Source organism: Podarcis gaigeae, assembly GCF_964106915.1.
Source record: "Podarcis gaigeae genome assembly, chromosome: 4".
NCBI classification, from domain to species: Eukaryota; Metazoa; Chordata; class Lepidosauria; order Squamata; family Lacertidae; genus Podarcis; species Podarcis gaigeae.
This window is the reverse complement of record NC_139677.1, coordinates 99,248,279-99,264,494: the sequence shown is the minus strand read 5'-3', so window position 1 is coordinate 99,264,494 and position 16,216 is coordinate 99,248,279. Positions and strand designations below refer to the sequence as shown.

The 16,216-nt window shown below is 45.2% G+C and overlaps 1 pseudogene across 1 annotated transcript; it reads left to right on the top strand.

Annotated features, from left to right (window-relative positions):
* The first annotated feature begins 7,802 nt into the window (after positions 1-7,802).
* Positions 7,803-9,171, top strand: LOC310843833 (peptidyl-prolyl cis-trans isomerase A-like; annotated as a pseudogene). Its single transcript has 2 exons — positions 7,803-8,015; positions 8,729-9,171. The product of its transcript is annotated as a peptidyl-prolyl cis-trans isomerase A-like (transcript).
* The last annotated feature ends 7,045 nt before the right edge of the window (positions 9,172-16,216 follow it).

Below are 16,216 nucleotides of genomic sequence, written 5' to 3'. Positions count from 1 at the left end.
CCATGTCTCGCGGAACCGACGAGCTGTGCGCGCGTCCGGGCTGAAAGTGTCTGGCAGGCAGCGGCTCTCAGCGCTCGCCGCGGTCCCCGCGTGTCAGGGCCGCGGAGGGCGCGCCAGGCAGCCCCTCCTCACAGCCCCACCGCCGCTGCTGCTGCTGCAGCTGCTGGGCCATGTTGCATTTTCCTCGCCTCTCTGCCCTCCTCCTCCTCCGGGCAAGCAGCGTCGTTTGGGCGGCAGCGCCAGCGGCAACTCGCCTCAGATCACCTGACACGGACCCGCTGCTGCCGCCGTGGCTACCTTACCGTAAATACCCCAGCCCAGGCAGCAGCAAGAAGCTGGCAGGGGCGGCAGGTTAGGGGTTAGGGGCGCAAATTACTTGCCTTGCCCCGGGTGCTGACAACCCACGCTACGCCGCTGATTGGGCCTGTTACATCTACCTCCCTGAAGCTCAGCACTGGCACTCCACAGGGATGCGTGCTGAGTCCATACCTGTATTCGTTGTATACATATGACTGCATTTCATCTGACTCATCTGCTGCAATTATTAAGTTTGCTGATGACACCACCATAATGGCGCAGAAGAATCTGCATACAGGGGGAAGGTTCAAAGGGTATCCAAATGGTGCTCAGAGAACAATCTGTACCTAAACATTGGCAAGACAAAGGAGATGGTGTTGGACTTTCGGAGGAAGAGAGGCGAGCTAGCCCAGTTGTATATCAGGTGGGCTGTGTGGAGAGAGTCTCTTCTTTTAAATTCCTGGGAGTCCGTCTTAGTGAAGACCTTACTTGGAAGGTCAATACAGCCCAGGTGGTTAGAAAGGCCCAACAGAGACTTCATTTCCTTAGGGTCTCTCGAAAGAACAATGTTAGACAGCAACTGATGATTTCCTTCTATCGGTCCACGATAGAAAGTGTTCTCTCATACTGTATTACGGTGTGGTATGCTGGTTTGACAAGGGACGTGGGTGGCGCTGTGGGTTAAACCACAGAGCCTAGGACTTGCCGATCAGAAGGTCAGCGGTTCCAATTCCCGCGACGCGTGAGTTCCTGTTGCTCGGTCCCTGCTCCTGCCAACCTAGCAGTTTGAAAGCACGTCAAAGTGCAAATAGATAAATAGGTAGCGCTCTGGCGGGAAGGTAAATGGCGTTTCCGTGCACTGCTCTGGTTCACCAGAAGCGGCTTAGTCATGCTGGCCACATGACCCGGAAGTTGTACGCTGGCTCCCTCGGCCAATAAAGCGAGATGAGCGCCGCAACCCCAGTCATGACTGGGGTCCCTTTACCCTTTACTTTACCTTTATGCTGGTTTGACAGCCATGGACAGAAAGTCCCTACAGAGGGTGGTGAAGGCAGCACACGATATCATGGGCTTTCTCCTAAGTCCGCCAGATGTCATCACAGGAGACCGTTGCCTCAAAAGAGCGAGGAATATTCTCAGGGATGACTCACACCCTGGCCAGCACCTTTTTAATCTCCTGCCCTTGGGCAGGAGATATAGAAGCATGATAAGCCGCACCAGCAGGTTAAAGAACAGTTTCTACCCGTGGGCCGTGAGGTGGTCGTAGGACAGCACACAGAGTGTAAGAAGGACTGAGAGATTGTAGTGGAGAGGGGGGCTTGTTTAATCTCACTGTAAAAAAGTGGTACAGTGACAATAAAGTATTTCTATTTCTATTTCTATTTTAAATAAAAGGACACATTCTACTTATGTAAAAACATGCTTATTCCCGGACCGTCCGCAGGCCGGATTTAGATGGCGATTGGGCTGGATCCGGCCCCCAGGCCTTAGTTTGCCTACCCATGCTATAAACCAATAAAAGTTCCTTTGCACGGTTGTGTTGCCTGTGTGGGTTTAATGCTTCTGTAACTAATGCATCTTTGAGCAGAGAAATGCAAACAAGTTAGGTAATTTGCACTCGGGACGTGGGAGTCCATGGGGATATATTTCCACTGGAAATATCCAAAGGCATCTCACATTCTAGGTGAAAGAAAAAGCTGGCGGTCTTTCTTTCCACTGCCTGCCCTTTTCACGTACCCAAACACCAACACAACGAAATCAAAGTCAGATGGTTCTCCCACTGCCAAACCCAAAAAACTGCAAACATCAATGCTGACACGAAGAAAGTTTCTTCCATTCTTTCTGCTCTGTGCCCTGCCTGCTAATGAACAACCTACCAATGTCGATTAGGATTTCTCCTTTGTTTTCTATAGGCAGCTCTCAGCCCCCCTACATAACCCCCACCCTGCAAAAAGGGTCTAGTGAAACTGGGAGCTCAGACTGTGTGCCACACTCTGGTTTCTCTCTCTCTAAATCTCTATAAAGAACCTTTCGATGAAGGTGAAAGAGGAGAATGCAAAATATGGTCTGAAGCTCAACATCAAAAAAACTAAGATCATGGCCACTGGTCCCATCACTTCCTGGCAAATAGAAGGGGAAGAAATGGAGGCAGTGAGAGATTTTACTATCTTGGGCTCACTGCAGATGGTGACAGCACTCACGAAATTAAAAGACACCTGCTTCTTGGGAGAAAAGCAAAGACAAACCTAGACAGCATCTTAAAAAGCAGAGACATCACCTTGCCGGCAAAGGTCCGTCTAGTTAAAGCTATGGTTTTCCCAGTAGTGATGTATGGAAGTGAGAGCTGGACCATAAAGAAGGCTGATTGCTGAAGAATGGATGCTTTTAAATTCTGGTGCTGGAGGAGACTCTGCAAGAAGATCAAACCTATCCATTTCTAAGGAAATCAGCCCTGAGTGTTCACTGGAAGGACAGATCCTGAAGCTGAGGCTCCGATACTTTGGCCACCTCATGAGAAGACTCCCTGGAAAAGACCCTGCTGCTGGGAAAGATGGAGGGCACAAGGAGAAGGGGATGACAGAGGACGAGATAGTTTGACAGTGTTCTCGAAGCTACCAGCATGAGTTTGACCAAAGTGCGGGAGGCAGTGGAAGACAGGAGTGCCTGGCGTGCTCTGGTCCAGGGGGTCACGAAGAGTCGGACAAGACTAAATGACTAAACAACAACACTGCCTGAATATGCAGCTTCATATTCAGTCGCAGATGAATTAAGAGATTCTTTAGCATAATATTCTAATTCTCCTGCAAGAGATCAGCTCCTATTTTTATAAAACACATCCAATCCTGATGTGTTCGAGGCTCACGGTCCCCAAGTCACCATCAAGTGACAAAAGGTTTGTGGTGGGACAGGCTGCAAACCCAAAAGTCACAAGAAAGAGCTCTAAGTGCAACTTCCTAGGTATATAGTATGTTCTACAAACTTTTAATAATTTACCCCACCTTCCCATTACTGCAACGGACAGAAATTACCATCTGACCATGAGGCCGTGCTCGAGGAGGTTCTTCAGGTTAGGAAGTGTCTGCCTTAGATCTGTAGTGCAGACTGAGATTCCTCTGGTTCCGAGTCTGAGCCCCAGGCCATCACACCTACCTAAAAAAAGGTAAATCAACAACTTGTAATGTCTGTGTGTGAGGGGGGTTGACAAAAAATGTTTTGCACCTGGTACCACCTGACCTTGCTACCCCTCCGAGTTGAGATACTGTTTGGCAGGTAAACCAGTTTTGCGGAGCACAATTCAAGATCTCTTCAGCTCCAGAGATGCTGATTCGAGGGTCTCAATGGTAACACGTGGGAAAGACCAGACAAAGAGAGGTTGAGGTGAGCTCTAGACAGGTGTCTATGTTGGTGGTGGGGACATGAAATTGGATAAAAGAAGAGTAAATTTGCCATGACGGAAATAAAATTCCCAGGAAATTTCTCGGCCAAAACAAAGGGATTAAGAACATTGGAACTAATGGACAACATGCAGCTGTCTGCAAGAAGGGAGTCAGAGTGATCGGGAGGGCAGTAAATGTCTTGAGCCGATGATGGATGGAGCAGCTAAGAAGTCAAGTCTATCTACACCACATATGGGCAAGGCAGGAGGCCAATCTGGGCATGTCATACTTGGTGGAAATGGCATGAGCCCTGATCCCTTGGCACACCGCCTTCTCCCCACCCTCACCCCAGTCCATGTGTTGGAGAGCAAAATTCTGAAATAGAGATCTTCTTGAAGAAGAGATCCTTCTCGCACATATAATAGCAGCAGCAACAACAACTTTTAAAAAAGAACAGCTAATGGGCATCCTGATTTTGCCACCGAGGCTGCCCCCTCCTTCTCAGCTGATGTGTTCAGCACATTCCATTGCAAAGGAACGTAATATTTTGACTTGGTGGTAATTTATTTCGCTGGTCAAAATAGTGTGTGGGAGCTCAGCTCTTTATACCCGCCTCTCTGCTTTCTCCTTTCACACTGTGTATATTTGGCTTGGGATGCTATCTGTTGATACAGGAAGCTGGAATCTGCTTCTGCGAGATTCTTGGGAAAGGACATGGTGTAACCAAGAAGAGCTTCAAGGCTCTAAACTTATATTGCATTTCATATTGTGGAGTGGATTCCCTTTGGGGGGGGGGGTGCCATACCTGAACAAAGTGTGTACATGTATTTCTGTGTGTGCAATGTTCCAAGGGAGTAAAGGATCTTGAACGAGGTGGAGCCTTCCTTCCTTCCAAGCGCAGGCAAAGACCTGCGTGGGATGAATTCTGCTTTACAAAGGACCCTCGCTGACTCACATTCTATGCCACAGGGATAAATGAATTTGTCAATGCTGACTTTTCTTAGTTTCTCTCTATTTTCCCTGCCTTAAGCTCAGTTTTCCACACTGGTTTGTTAATTTTTCTATTTAAAAAGTCCTCATAAAAATTTGCCCATATATGAAGTGTGATTTTCTCCTAACGTATTGCTGTTTGTTGTTTAGTCATTTAGTCATGTCCAACTCTTCGTGACCCCATAGACCAGAGCACGCCAGGCACTCCTGTCTTCCACTGCCGCCCGCAGTTTAGTCAAACTCATGCTGGTAGCTTCGAGAACACTGTCCTTGTGCCCTCCATCTTCCCCAACATCAGGGTCTTTTCCAGGGAGTCTTCTCTTCTCATGAGGTGGCCAAAGTACTGGAGCCTCAGCTTCAGGATCTGTCCTTCCAGTGAGTGCTCAGGGCTGATTTCCTTCAGAATGGAGAGGTTTGATCTTCTTGCAGTCCATGGGACTCTCAAGAGTCTCCTCCAGCACCATAATTCAAAAGCATCAATTCTTCGGCGATCAGCCTTCTTGATCGTCCAGCTCTCACTTCCATACATCCTGCAAAACAGTATACATTTCGCAAAACAGTTTCCCCCTCGTATAATGTGCCACCAGCCTTGTATCTGGCATTGCTTGGGAATTCTAAGGGTGTGTGTGGAATCAGTTTTGAAAGGTTTAGCCAATACCATTACTACCATTATTAACATTATTATAATAATATTTGTTTATATCCCACCTTTTTCCTAGGCTGGAACTCAAGGTGGCTTGCACAAAAAACAAAAAACGCAGATAAAATGCTAAAAGTGAAAAACATAGAAAAGATAAAAGGTAAACAGTGATGAACATATAATAAAATTAAAACAATAAAACGAGTCAGAGTAGCATCCCGTTGTAGCCAAACAAAGATGAAAACCTGCTTCTAGATTGCAGGAACCATTGTGCAAAAGTGGGTATCTTAAGAGGCATCCAATTTCATAGTGAGCAAGCAACTTTCCAAAATATATAATAGATTTTGATATTTTTTTAATACAAAAATATGCATTCCTATGTATACCCAGTCACTCCCCAATACAAGCAATTTTTGTACACAGCATCTCAAAATTTGGGGAAGTGCAAATTTTGAAGGAAAGTTGAATTTCATCTGTTGTTGTGCGAGGAAGGGTGAATTAGTTCAGTTCACATGGAAATGCAAACCAAGCCAACTTTCTCTCCCATTCCTAAATTCCCCTATCGCTGCCCCTTCACAGTCTCTGCTCTTGCACTTCCAACAAGTTCACATAGTTCTGAACTGCCCCGAGATCTACGGCTGAAGGGCGGTATGCAAATTTAATAAATAAAATAATAAACAAACAAATAAATAAAGCAAGCATTGGTCATCTTGGGATCTGTTTCTGACAGCTGAGGGCATCTTTATGGACCGAGCGGGAAGAAGGAGGCTGGACAGAGAGATTTTGGTAACAGGAGGAGAGATTTTACGTTGAGGTTCAAAGGCCTTTTCTCTGATGTGTCTGGGATTACATTGCAAAGAAACCCGCAAGCCCGTGTATTTTAAGAGCAGTTGCTGTGGTTGCTTTTGGTGCCATATAAAAACCAGAGAAACATGTTCTCCTGAACAAAAAGCACATGTGGTCTGAAATATAAGATGGGCTGCTCTTTCTTCAGTGGTATGCACCTTTCATCCAGCTAGAAACCTCTTAAGCCATGGACTTTCAAATGTCCTACATTTAGCCAGGGAACCCTTTCAATATATGGCTGCATATGCCATGGAAGAAGCATGCCTTGCAGAGGATTCTGGGAGATGGGCTGGTGCTCACACTTGGTTTGAGGACCAGAGTGTTTAAGGACATTCACAGGGAAACCAAAATGTTTGTTTACAAAGCTATTATACTACCAACCTTACTGTATGCTTGTGGAACATGGACCACTTATAAACGCCATCTCCAACTCCTCAAAAGATTCCATCAATGGTGTCTCCCAAAATTTTTACACATCACTTGGGAAGATAGGCGAACTAATGCCAGTGTACTGGAAGAAGCAAAGATCACCAGTGTTGAAGCGATGACTCTTCAACATCAACTTTGTTGGACTTATCATGTTGTTCAGATGCCTGAGGATCGTCTTCCAAAGCAACTACTCTATTCTGAACTTAAAAATGGAAAGCATAATGCTGATGACCAATAAAAGAGGTTTAAAGACTCTCTCAAGGCAAATCTAAAAAACGTATACACACCAACAACTGGGAAACACTGGCCTGCAAGCGCTCCAGTTGGAGAACAGCCTTTACCAAAGGTGTCATAGACTTTGAAGATGCTTCAACTCAGGACGCAAGGGAGAAACGTGCTAAGAGGAAGGCACACTTGGCAAACCCTCACTGTGATCAGTTCCCATTTGGAAACCTATGTCCCCACTGTGGAAGGATGTGTGGAGCCAGAACTGGCCTCCACAGTCACTTACAGACTCACTGTTAAGACTGTTACAGATAGGTAGCCGTGTTGGTCTGCCATAGTCAAAACAAAAAAAATTCCTTCCAGTAGCACCTTAAAGACCAACTAAGTTAGTTCTTGGTATGAGCTTTCGTGTGCATGCACACTTCTTCAGATACAGTTAAGACTGTGTTCATGGAAGACAATCTTACTCGGCTACGAGGGATCGCCGAAGAAGAAGTCGAGTTGGAGCTTAGCATCACCCTGGGTAATATGTCCCAGGACACACTGAGCACATTCTAGGCCAGAAATGGGGACCCTGTCTCCTTCTGGATGGTCCTGAACTCCAACACTCATCAATGCCAGCCAACAGGACCATCGCTGAGGGATGATGGGTACTGGAGTCCTGCAATACCTGGAGTACCAAAGGCTTCTCATCCTTGTCATAGGTTCTCTTTTGCCCCTGAAGAAGAACCTCTTCCAGCCCTACCTGGAGATGCGAGAGAGACCTTCTGCACGCAAGGTCCCCTGCCTGAATCCTTGGAGGGCGGCTGTCAATCAACATGGATGATTCTGAGCTAGAAGGACCCAATGGTCCGACTGCCAATAAGACGGCTTCCGATGTATTGTATCTCAGCACCAACGGGTTCAAATTCCTAACTGGGCTTAGGAAACAAATATGCTGTTTTCCTGACATGTGCCGCACTCCTTACTGTGTGAAGAGGGGTTGACGCTAGTGCTGCCTGTTACCACTGCTGGTGGTTTTCTTTTCTTTTTTTAAAGCTACCGCCTTCCTTTATTCGACTCATTCCCACCATCATGACCAACCTGGTCATGTTTTTCTATGTCGCCGACGACGGCGAGCCCATTCAGCGCGTCACCTTCGAGCTATTTGCAGACAAGTTTCCAAAGACAGCAGAGAATTTCTGTGTCTTAAGCACTGGGGGGGGGGGGAGGTTTTGGTTACAACAACAACAACAACAACAATAATAATAATAATAATAATAATAATAATTTTTTATTTATACCCTGCCCTCCCCAGCCAAGACCGGGCTCAGGGCGGCTAACAACCAATAATAAAAACAAGTTGATTAAAATACAATTTAAAAGATTAAGATACAACATCAAAACAATTAGGGAGCAATCTCTTCATAGGAGGAGAAAGGAAAAAGAAAGAGGGGGAGGTAATCAAACTGATTCCAAGCCAAAGGCCAGGAGAAACAACTCTGTCTTACAGGCTCTGCGGAAAGAAATCAGATCCTGTGGGGCCCTGGTCTCATGAGGCAGAGCGTTTCACCAGGCCGGAGCCAGTGTTGAGAAGGCCCTGGCTCTGGTTGAGGCTAATCTAACTTCCTTAGGGCCCAGGACCTCTAGTGTGTTGCTATTTATGGACCTTAAGGTCCTCCGTGGGGCAGACCGGGAGAGGCGGTCCCGTAGGTACGAGGGTCCTAGGCCGTGAAGGGCTTTAAAGGTCAAAACCAGCACCTTGAACCTGACTTTGTACTCCACCGGGAGCCAGTGCAGCTGGAAAAGCACTGGGTGAATATGCTCCCATGGCAGAGACCCCGTGAGGAGCCTCGCTGCAGCATTCTGCACCCGCTGGAGTTTCTGGGACAGCTTCAAGGGCAGCCCCGAGTAGAGCGAGTTACAGTAGTCAAGCCTGGAGGTAACCGTTGCATGGATCCTGCTTCTACAGAATCATTCCTGGGTTCATGTGCCAGGGTGGTGACTTTGCTCATCATAATGGAACAGGTGGTGAATCGATTTACGGTGAGAAGTTTGCTGATGAGAACTTTGTCCTCAAGCACACAGGTGCTGGCATCTTGTCTATGGCAAGATGCTGGTCCCAAGACAAATGGGTCTCAGTGCTTCATCTGCACTGCCGAAACTGACTGGATGGATGGAAAACATGTGGTCTTTGGCAAAGTCAAAGATGGAATGAATATTGTGGAAGCAATGGAGCGCTTTGGGTCAAGGAACGGCAAGACAAGCAAGAAGATCACCATCTCTGACTTTGAGCAGCTGTCATAAAATTCCTTTGTCTTAACAATCAACCACTCCTTCTGTAGCTGGGGGTAGTCCCCTGTAATCCTTGTGCTCCTGACTTACTGACATGTATTTTTAAAGCAGGGTTTGGGGAAGCTGTGATAGCTCAGTCAGTAGAGCATGAGACTCTTAATCTCAGGGTTCTGGGTTCAAATCCCACATCGGGCAAAATATTCCTGCATTGCAGGGGGTTAGAGTAGATGGAGAGCTGGACCATAAAGAAGGCTGATCACCGAAGAATGGATGCTTTTGAATTGTGGTGCTGGAGGAGACTCTTGAGAGTCCCATGGACTGCAAGAAGATCAAACCTCTCCATTCTGAAGAAAATCAGCCCTGAGTGTTCACTGGAAGGACAGATCCTGAAGCTGAGGCTCCAAGACTTTGGCCACCTCGGGAGAAGAGAAGACTCCCTGGAAAAGACCCTGTTGTTAGGAAAGATGGAGGGCACAAGGAGAAGGGGACGACAGAGGACGAGATGGTTGGATAGTGTTCTCGAAGCTACCAGCATGAGTTTGACTAAACTGTGGGAGGCAGTGGAAGACAGGAGGGCCTGGCATGCTCTGGTCCATGGGCACAAAGAGTCGGACATGACTAAACGACTAAACAACAACAGAGTAGACGACCCTCAAATTTCCTTACAACTCTACAATTCTATGATTCCAGATGTAGCTGGACTCTAACTCCCATCATCCCTCAATGTCAGCCAGTGCTGACTGGGGCTGATGGAGACCCCCACATACAGAGGTTTCTTATCCCTGTTTTAAAGCTTTGGTTGGTGGAGCCCAATTCTGAACTGAGCAGAAAGTATGGTGCCCACCACTAATTTTGGTGATGTTTTTTCTTCTGTATTTCCATGCTGATTTGGATGTTTGGCACGGCGCTTCTGGGTTGTTTATCGGCCCTTGAAGATGAGTCTTGCACAGGAAGCTGCGCTGCTGAAGGAGGGGAGGGGGTTGCAAAAGTAGAAAAGGGATGGAAAACAGCAACATCTGATGGGATGACGCTTCCATGGGAATTTGTCCCTGGAACTGTTTAGTACACACATGTGGCTGTTGGGCAAGGCTGGTTCTGTGGGAACGAAACAAGACAGCAAGCCGCAAAGAAAAGGAACCAACACCAAAGGAAAAAATGCAGAGTGTAAACACGAACCCAGGATTTTTATGTTGCCGTCGCTGACTTGTTCCATTGACTGCTTCAAACACAAAGCGGGTTTCTCTTCACTCTGGGGGACCAGAGACCAGGCCAACATTATGAGTATGGTTTTCATTTTCCTCCCCAGGACGAAACATGAGCCGTTTTGCAGCCAAGTAAGTTCGACTCAAAGTAGACCCATGGAAATTAATTGGCCTAAGGTTGCCTACAGTTGCAACATGTGCTTGACCTGAGTCGAAGAGGCTAGAACCTGAAGGGAAAGTGACAGGATGTGCTTAGGACTTGAAAAGGGATGCTCTAAGCAGGACCCTCTAAGACAGCAGTTCTCAACCTGTGTGTCCCCAGATGTTGTTGGACTACAACTCCCATCATCCCTGAGCTCTGGCCTTGCTAGCTAGGGGTGATGGGAGTTGTAGTTCAACAACACCTGGGGACCCACAGCTTGAGAAAGGCTGCTCTAAGAGCAACATAACATGGCTTTTGAGAGCTAGAGGAGTGTTGTAAGCAGTTAGCAGACAAATAGCAAAAGCCAGTGCTGCTGCACCTGGGCGATAAAGGAGAGGGGAAGCACCCAGGTGGGTCCTCCAAGAAGCCTTTTGGCTTTTCATCATTTGGCCTGTGTGTGAAATCCATTCTCCCAGGGCCAGATTTAGGTTTGATGAGGCCCTAAGCTACGGAAGGTAACGGGGCCCTTTATAAGTCCAGCTGTCCTTTGCCCACAACAAATTGCCACTGTTTTTTGCTGTTGAATATATGCTATAGTATATGGTAATTTATGGACCTAATAGGTATCTAAAGCCATTTGCACATGTTGCCATGCAAGCAGTCCATGCAGAATGTCGGCACCCTATATATAGAAAGAAGCAAACCAGTGATATTTTAGGGAGCAGGCTAGCAGGCGGAGCCCATGACTTACATCCTAGGAGCCTAAACAACACAAAATACTATTGCTGTATGTAGGTTTATTTTATTTGTTTTTTATCTTATATTTTGGAAATGTACATCCTGGGTTCTTTCCTTTAATTTTTTTGGGGGCCGCCAAGAGAGTGGGGCCCTAAGCTATAGCTTGTTTAGCTTCTACGTAAATCCGGCACCGCATTTTCCATATAAAGGAGCAAAACCTATTGTTTGCTATCTCTCCCTTTTTTTTAGTCATCATGAAAACCCACCAGCAATTCAGTGTGAATTTCCCCTAATATGTACATTTTTAAAAATGTTTTGCCTAATAGAATGCATTTTGGGAGCAAACTTTTCAAAACTGCCCCGATTTTGCATCGCGGTTAGTCAGAACTAGGAGTTTGGATACGGTAGGAGACAATTTCGAATCAAGATGGTGCCCTGAGAAATAATTTCGATGTATGTGCAAGATCACTGACCTGACTGGCACGGATTTTAGCCACTGATTTCAAAATTGAATGGATTCCCCCCATTTCTTAGACTCCCCAAGTAATGCTAGGCATGTTGCTGCTGGATCATCAATAATAAACTCATTTACAGGTCACCCTTTGGGGACAGATCACACAAAGTGGCTTTCCGTTCCGAATGCAACTAGACAGTTTGGAACATAGGAAACTGCTAAGGTAGACCATTCATCCATGTAGCTGAGTGTTGTGGACACTGGCTGACTGCGGTTCTCTGGGAAGAAAGATCCACATCCCCACATGTGGGAAGTTTCAGGGTGGCAGGAGAGGATATATTGTTTATTAATATCCTTCCTAACTTGCGCTCGCAAGTTCCTTTACTTAGCAGAGTTACATTCCCCTTTTTACATGCACAGCAGATAGCTGGTCGCAGGCTCGTGTGAGCTTCTCACTATTATACAATTCAGTCTGTCTTCAGATTGAATTGTACATTCCTGGAAAGTTCCCTTGAATACCTCTTAAAAGAATAAAGATGCCACAATCTTATTCAAAGTCAATAGAGGACGTTTACTCACATCAGTTCACGGTTGGATTCCTGAAGGCAGACTTAGTTACAGATATGTACATGTGGATCTACCCCATATGGGGGAATAATTCCAGTGCTTCTGCTAGCTGAGAGCTAGCAGAGCAGTCCTAGCTAGAAGCTGGTCAAACGAAGAAAGAAGTCAAAAAGAGGAAAGGTTGCTGTGTGACTCGTCCTTTTGCTACCTGGACACGTTAGGTCATGACCACCTTCTATCACATGCAAAAGGAAGGATGCTCCAGCCAGGAGGAACAGGAAGTTTCAACTGGCTGGACCAAACATTCCCTCGTATGTCTTCTCTTGCATTTCTAGGAATGTTGTATCCGACTGCCTCTCATGGATGATGGATGTGGGTGGTGCTGTGGTCTAAACCACAGAGCCTAGGGTTTGCTGATCAGAAGGTCAAATCCCCATGATGGGGTGAGCTCTCATTGCTCGGCCCCTGCTCCTGCCAACCTAGCAGTTCAAAAGCATGTCAAAGTGCAAGTAGATAAATAGGTACCACTCCGGCGGGAAGGTAAACAGCGTTTCCGTGCGCTGCTCTGGTACGCCAGAAGCGGCTTAGTCCTGCTGGCCACATGACCCGGAAGCTGTATGCCGGCTCCATCGGCCAGTAAAGCGAGATGAGCACCGCAACCCCAGAGTCGTCCACGACTGGACCTAATGTTCAGGGGTCCCTTTACCTTTACATGGATCACATCCCACAACTTGGAGTCGGCTAATTCCACAGATTTAACCATGAGCTTTTTACATGCAAGACATGTGCTCTATTACTGAGCGATGGCCCTTCCCCGATCTAAATGACACCAATACACACACACACACACACACACACACACACACACACAAAGTTATAAATAAACAAAGCATCAGTAAAGCTAGAGATGTCGGAAAATTCCAACAAAAACAGAAATGGGAGCAGAAATTGCCAGGGATTGCTTGTTTGTCTCATGTCTGGAATGGAAATCCAATCCAACAAATACAATTGGTATTCACTCTGTTGTTGTTGTTGCTCTCTGTCGCTCCCACTAGGCGCAGTGATGGCGATCAGCCTAGATGGTTTTAGAAGAGGATTAGACAAATTCATGACCATGGCTGCACACCATGAAGGCTATGTCTCAACAGTTGGAGGTAGCAATGTGCTGGAAACCACAGGAGGGGAACAAGATACCGATGAAAGAAGAATGGCAAGAAAAACTGATGGAATACGCTGAAATGGCGAAGCTAACTGGAAGACTCAGAGATAAGGACAATACAATCGTACTTCTTGTTACGTTCGGTTCCGGTTACGTCTTTTCAGGTTTTGTCCTGCGGCGACCCAGAAGTACCAGAAAGGGTTATTTCCGGGTTTCGACGCTCACGCATGCGCAGATGCTCAAAATGACGTCACATGCATGTGCAGAAGCAGCCAATCACGACCCGCGCATGTGCAGATGTGCAGACGTGGGTTGCTTCCTGCTCATGTTGTGAACGGATTTCCGGAACAGATCCTGTTCACAACCAGAGGTACCACTGTAGAGATTTCAAAAAAAAGACTGGAAACTGTTGGCTGTACTTAAGGAAACATTGTAAGGGACGTGAGTGACGCTGTGGGTTAAACCACAGAGCCTAGGACTCTCATTGCTCGGTCCCTGCTCCTGCCCACCTAGCAGTTCAAAAGCACGCCAGGGCAAGTACGCCGGATCCCTCGGCCAATAAAGCGAAATGAGCGCTGCAATCCCAGAGTCGGTCACAACTGGACCTAATGGTCAGGGGTCCCTTTACCTTTACCTTTAAGGAAACATTAAAGAAGTGCGCTCACTAGCAGGGTTTGAGCAAACACTTACAATCAAGAAAACAAACACAGAAACTAAGATGTGATAACTGGAAAACAACAAAATGTAAGATGTCACTTGAAAAGAATTACGGTACAAAAATGATAAGAATATAACAATATTTAATTTAAAGACTACAGTATTAAGGTAGAATAAAATAAGCAGAAGAAGCAAATATTGAAAGAACCACATGAGGGAAGTCATGAGAGGGGACTGGGGGAGATTGGGATTTATATTCTTTTCTTTCTTTGTGATAATGGTGATGAATATAAAATTGTAAAACCCAATAAAACTATTTTTTTTAAAAAAAAGGAAACCACAGGAGGGGAGTGGGCTCTTGTTATCAAATCCTGCTTACCAGTTTCCCCCAGTCATCTGGTTGGCCACTGTGAGAACAGGATGCTGGGCTAGATGGGCCATTGGCTGGATCCTGCAGAGTTTTCCTTCTGTTCTTCTGTTTTTGATTACATTCCCCCTGTTAAGTATAATTATTTATTTGACACTGAAATTGAAAATGCCTGCATGTATGTTGCTAAAGGTTTAACAATGGAAAATTCTAAGGAACTCTAAGGAGCTTTAATAGTTGATAATGAACTATTGCTGTTTTCCGGTAACTCTGACGTGAGTGTTTAACCTTAGATCAGGTGATTAAGGTATTGAATTACAAATCGCCATCTTGAAAGGGAGTTGCCTTTGTTCTCAAACTGTGAGAGTAAGGATGTAAATGAAGCTCTCCAGGTAAACAGCCTAAGGCAAAATGGAGGCTGGAACCTCTGCTTCTAGGTCTGTAGGAGTTATTTCATATTTTGTAAGATGCTGAGCATATGCTTTGGACAGGCATATGTCTTGTGGAACTGTCTGGATGTATCATTTGATGTTTCTGTTCTGTTTTGACGAAAGTTCTGCAAAGTGAAGTTTTGAACAATATCTAATGGGTCTGGACTATGCTTCATTACAAAAAGGAGTCCGTTATTACGCTTCCTGTACAGTTCAAACTGTGCAATATTAATATCTGCAGCACCTCCTTGCCATTTGCATTGTGTTTCCTTTGCACTGAAATGAATGCGGTTGGATAATGTTATGGGGAAGACAACTTAAAATATAGTGTATTTTAAAATGGGGTTTTAGAGTTTTTAGGGGTTTTTGAATGTTTTATGTAGTTTTTATGTAGTTTTATGTAGTTTTTCAATTTCATTGTTCCGCAAGGGACAATGACAATAAAGATATCGTATCGTATCGTATCGTATCGTATCGTAACTTACGTAATTTCACCACGGTGGACAATGAGGTGAATAGAGTAGCCTTTGGGGGAAGACAAACTGCAGCAGAATTGAAACAGCACGGCATACGATAAATACACATTGGAACCAGACACAATGCCTTCTTCCATCCCTAAGTTAAGCCATCGTTTAGGCTGTACCACATCAGATTGCAGGTGGAACATGAATCGGATTTCTTCTCTGTGCAACATCAGCAATGAAAGTCCTCCGTGATGACAATGATGTATAGATGGTATATTACACCTGTCAAGTTAGCGAAAATGTATAAAGTCAGTAATAAATGTTGGAAATGTAAAGAAAAAGAGGGAACATTTTATCACATGTGGTGGGAATGTAAAAAGGTGAAATGCTTCTGGGAGATGATATATAATGAGATAAAAAAATGTTGAAATATACATTTATAAAGAAACCAGAAGCATTTTTTACTGGGCATTTTGGGGAGTGATATAAATAGAAAGGAGTGTAAGCTCTTTTTATATGCAATAACAGCAGCAAGAATATTACTGGCCCAAAAATGGAAGCAAGAAGAATTACCAACGATTGAAGAATGGAGGATGAAGTTAATGGACTATGCAGAACTAGATAAACTAACAGGAAGGATTTGAAACCGGCAGGACCAGAAATTCACGGAAGACTGTAGTATATTTACTGACTATTTGAAAAGTATTTGTGAAGATCAGACGACGTTTGTAGGTTTGCAAGAAGTTTTGTGAGGAGTATTCTTGGAAGTATTGCAAAAATGGAGAAGGGGAAGGATGATTTGTTAAGAGACGTAAAGGCAATATAAAGTTAAGAAATACATAAGAAGTGGTTAAAACGGTGGATCATCAGAGGTGCTGATGGAAGTCTCAAAAGATTGTATAAGTGATAAGTTTTGTGGTACATTTTATAATTTATATGTTAAAATAAATAAAAAAATAT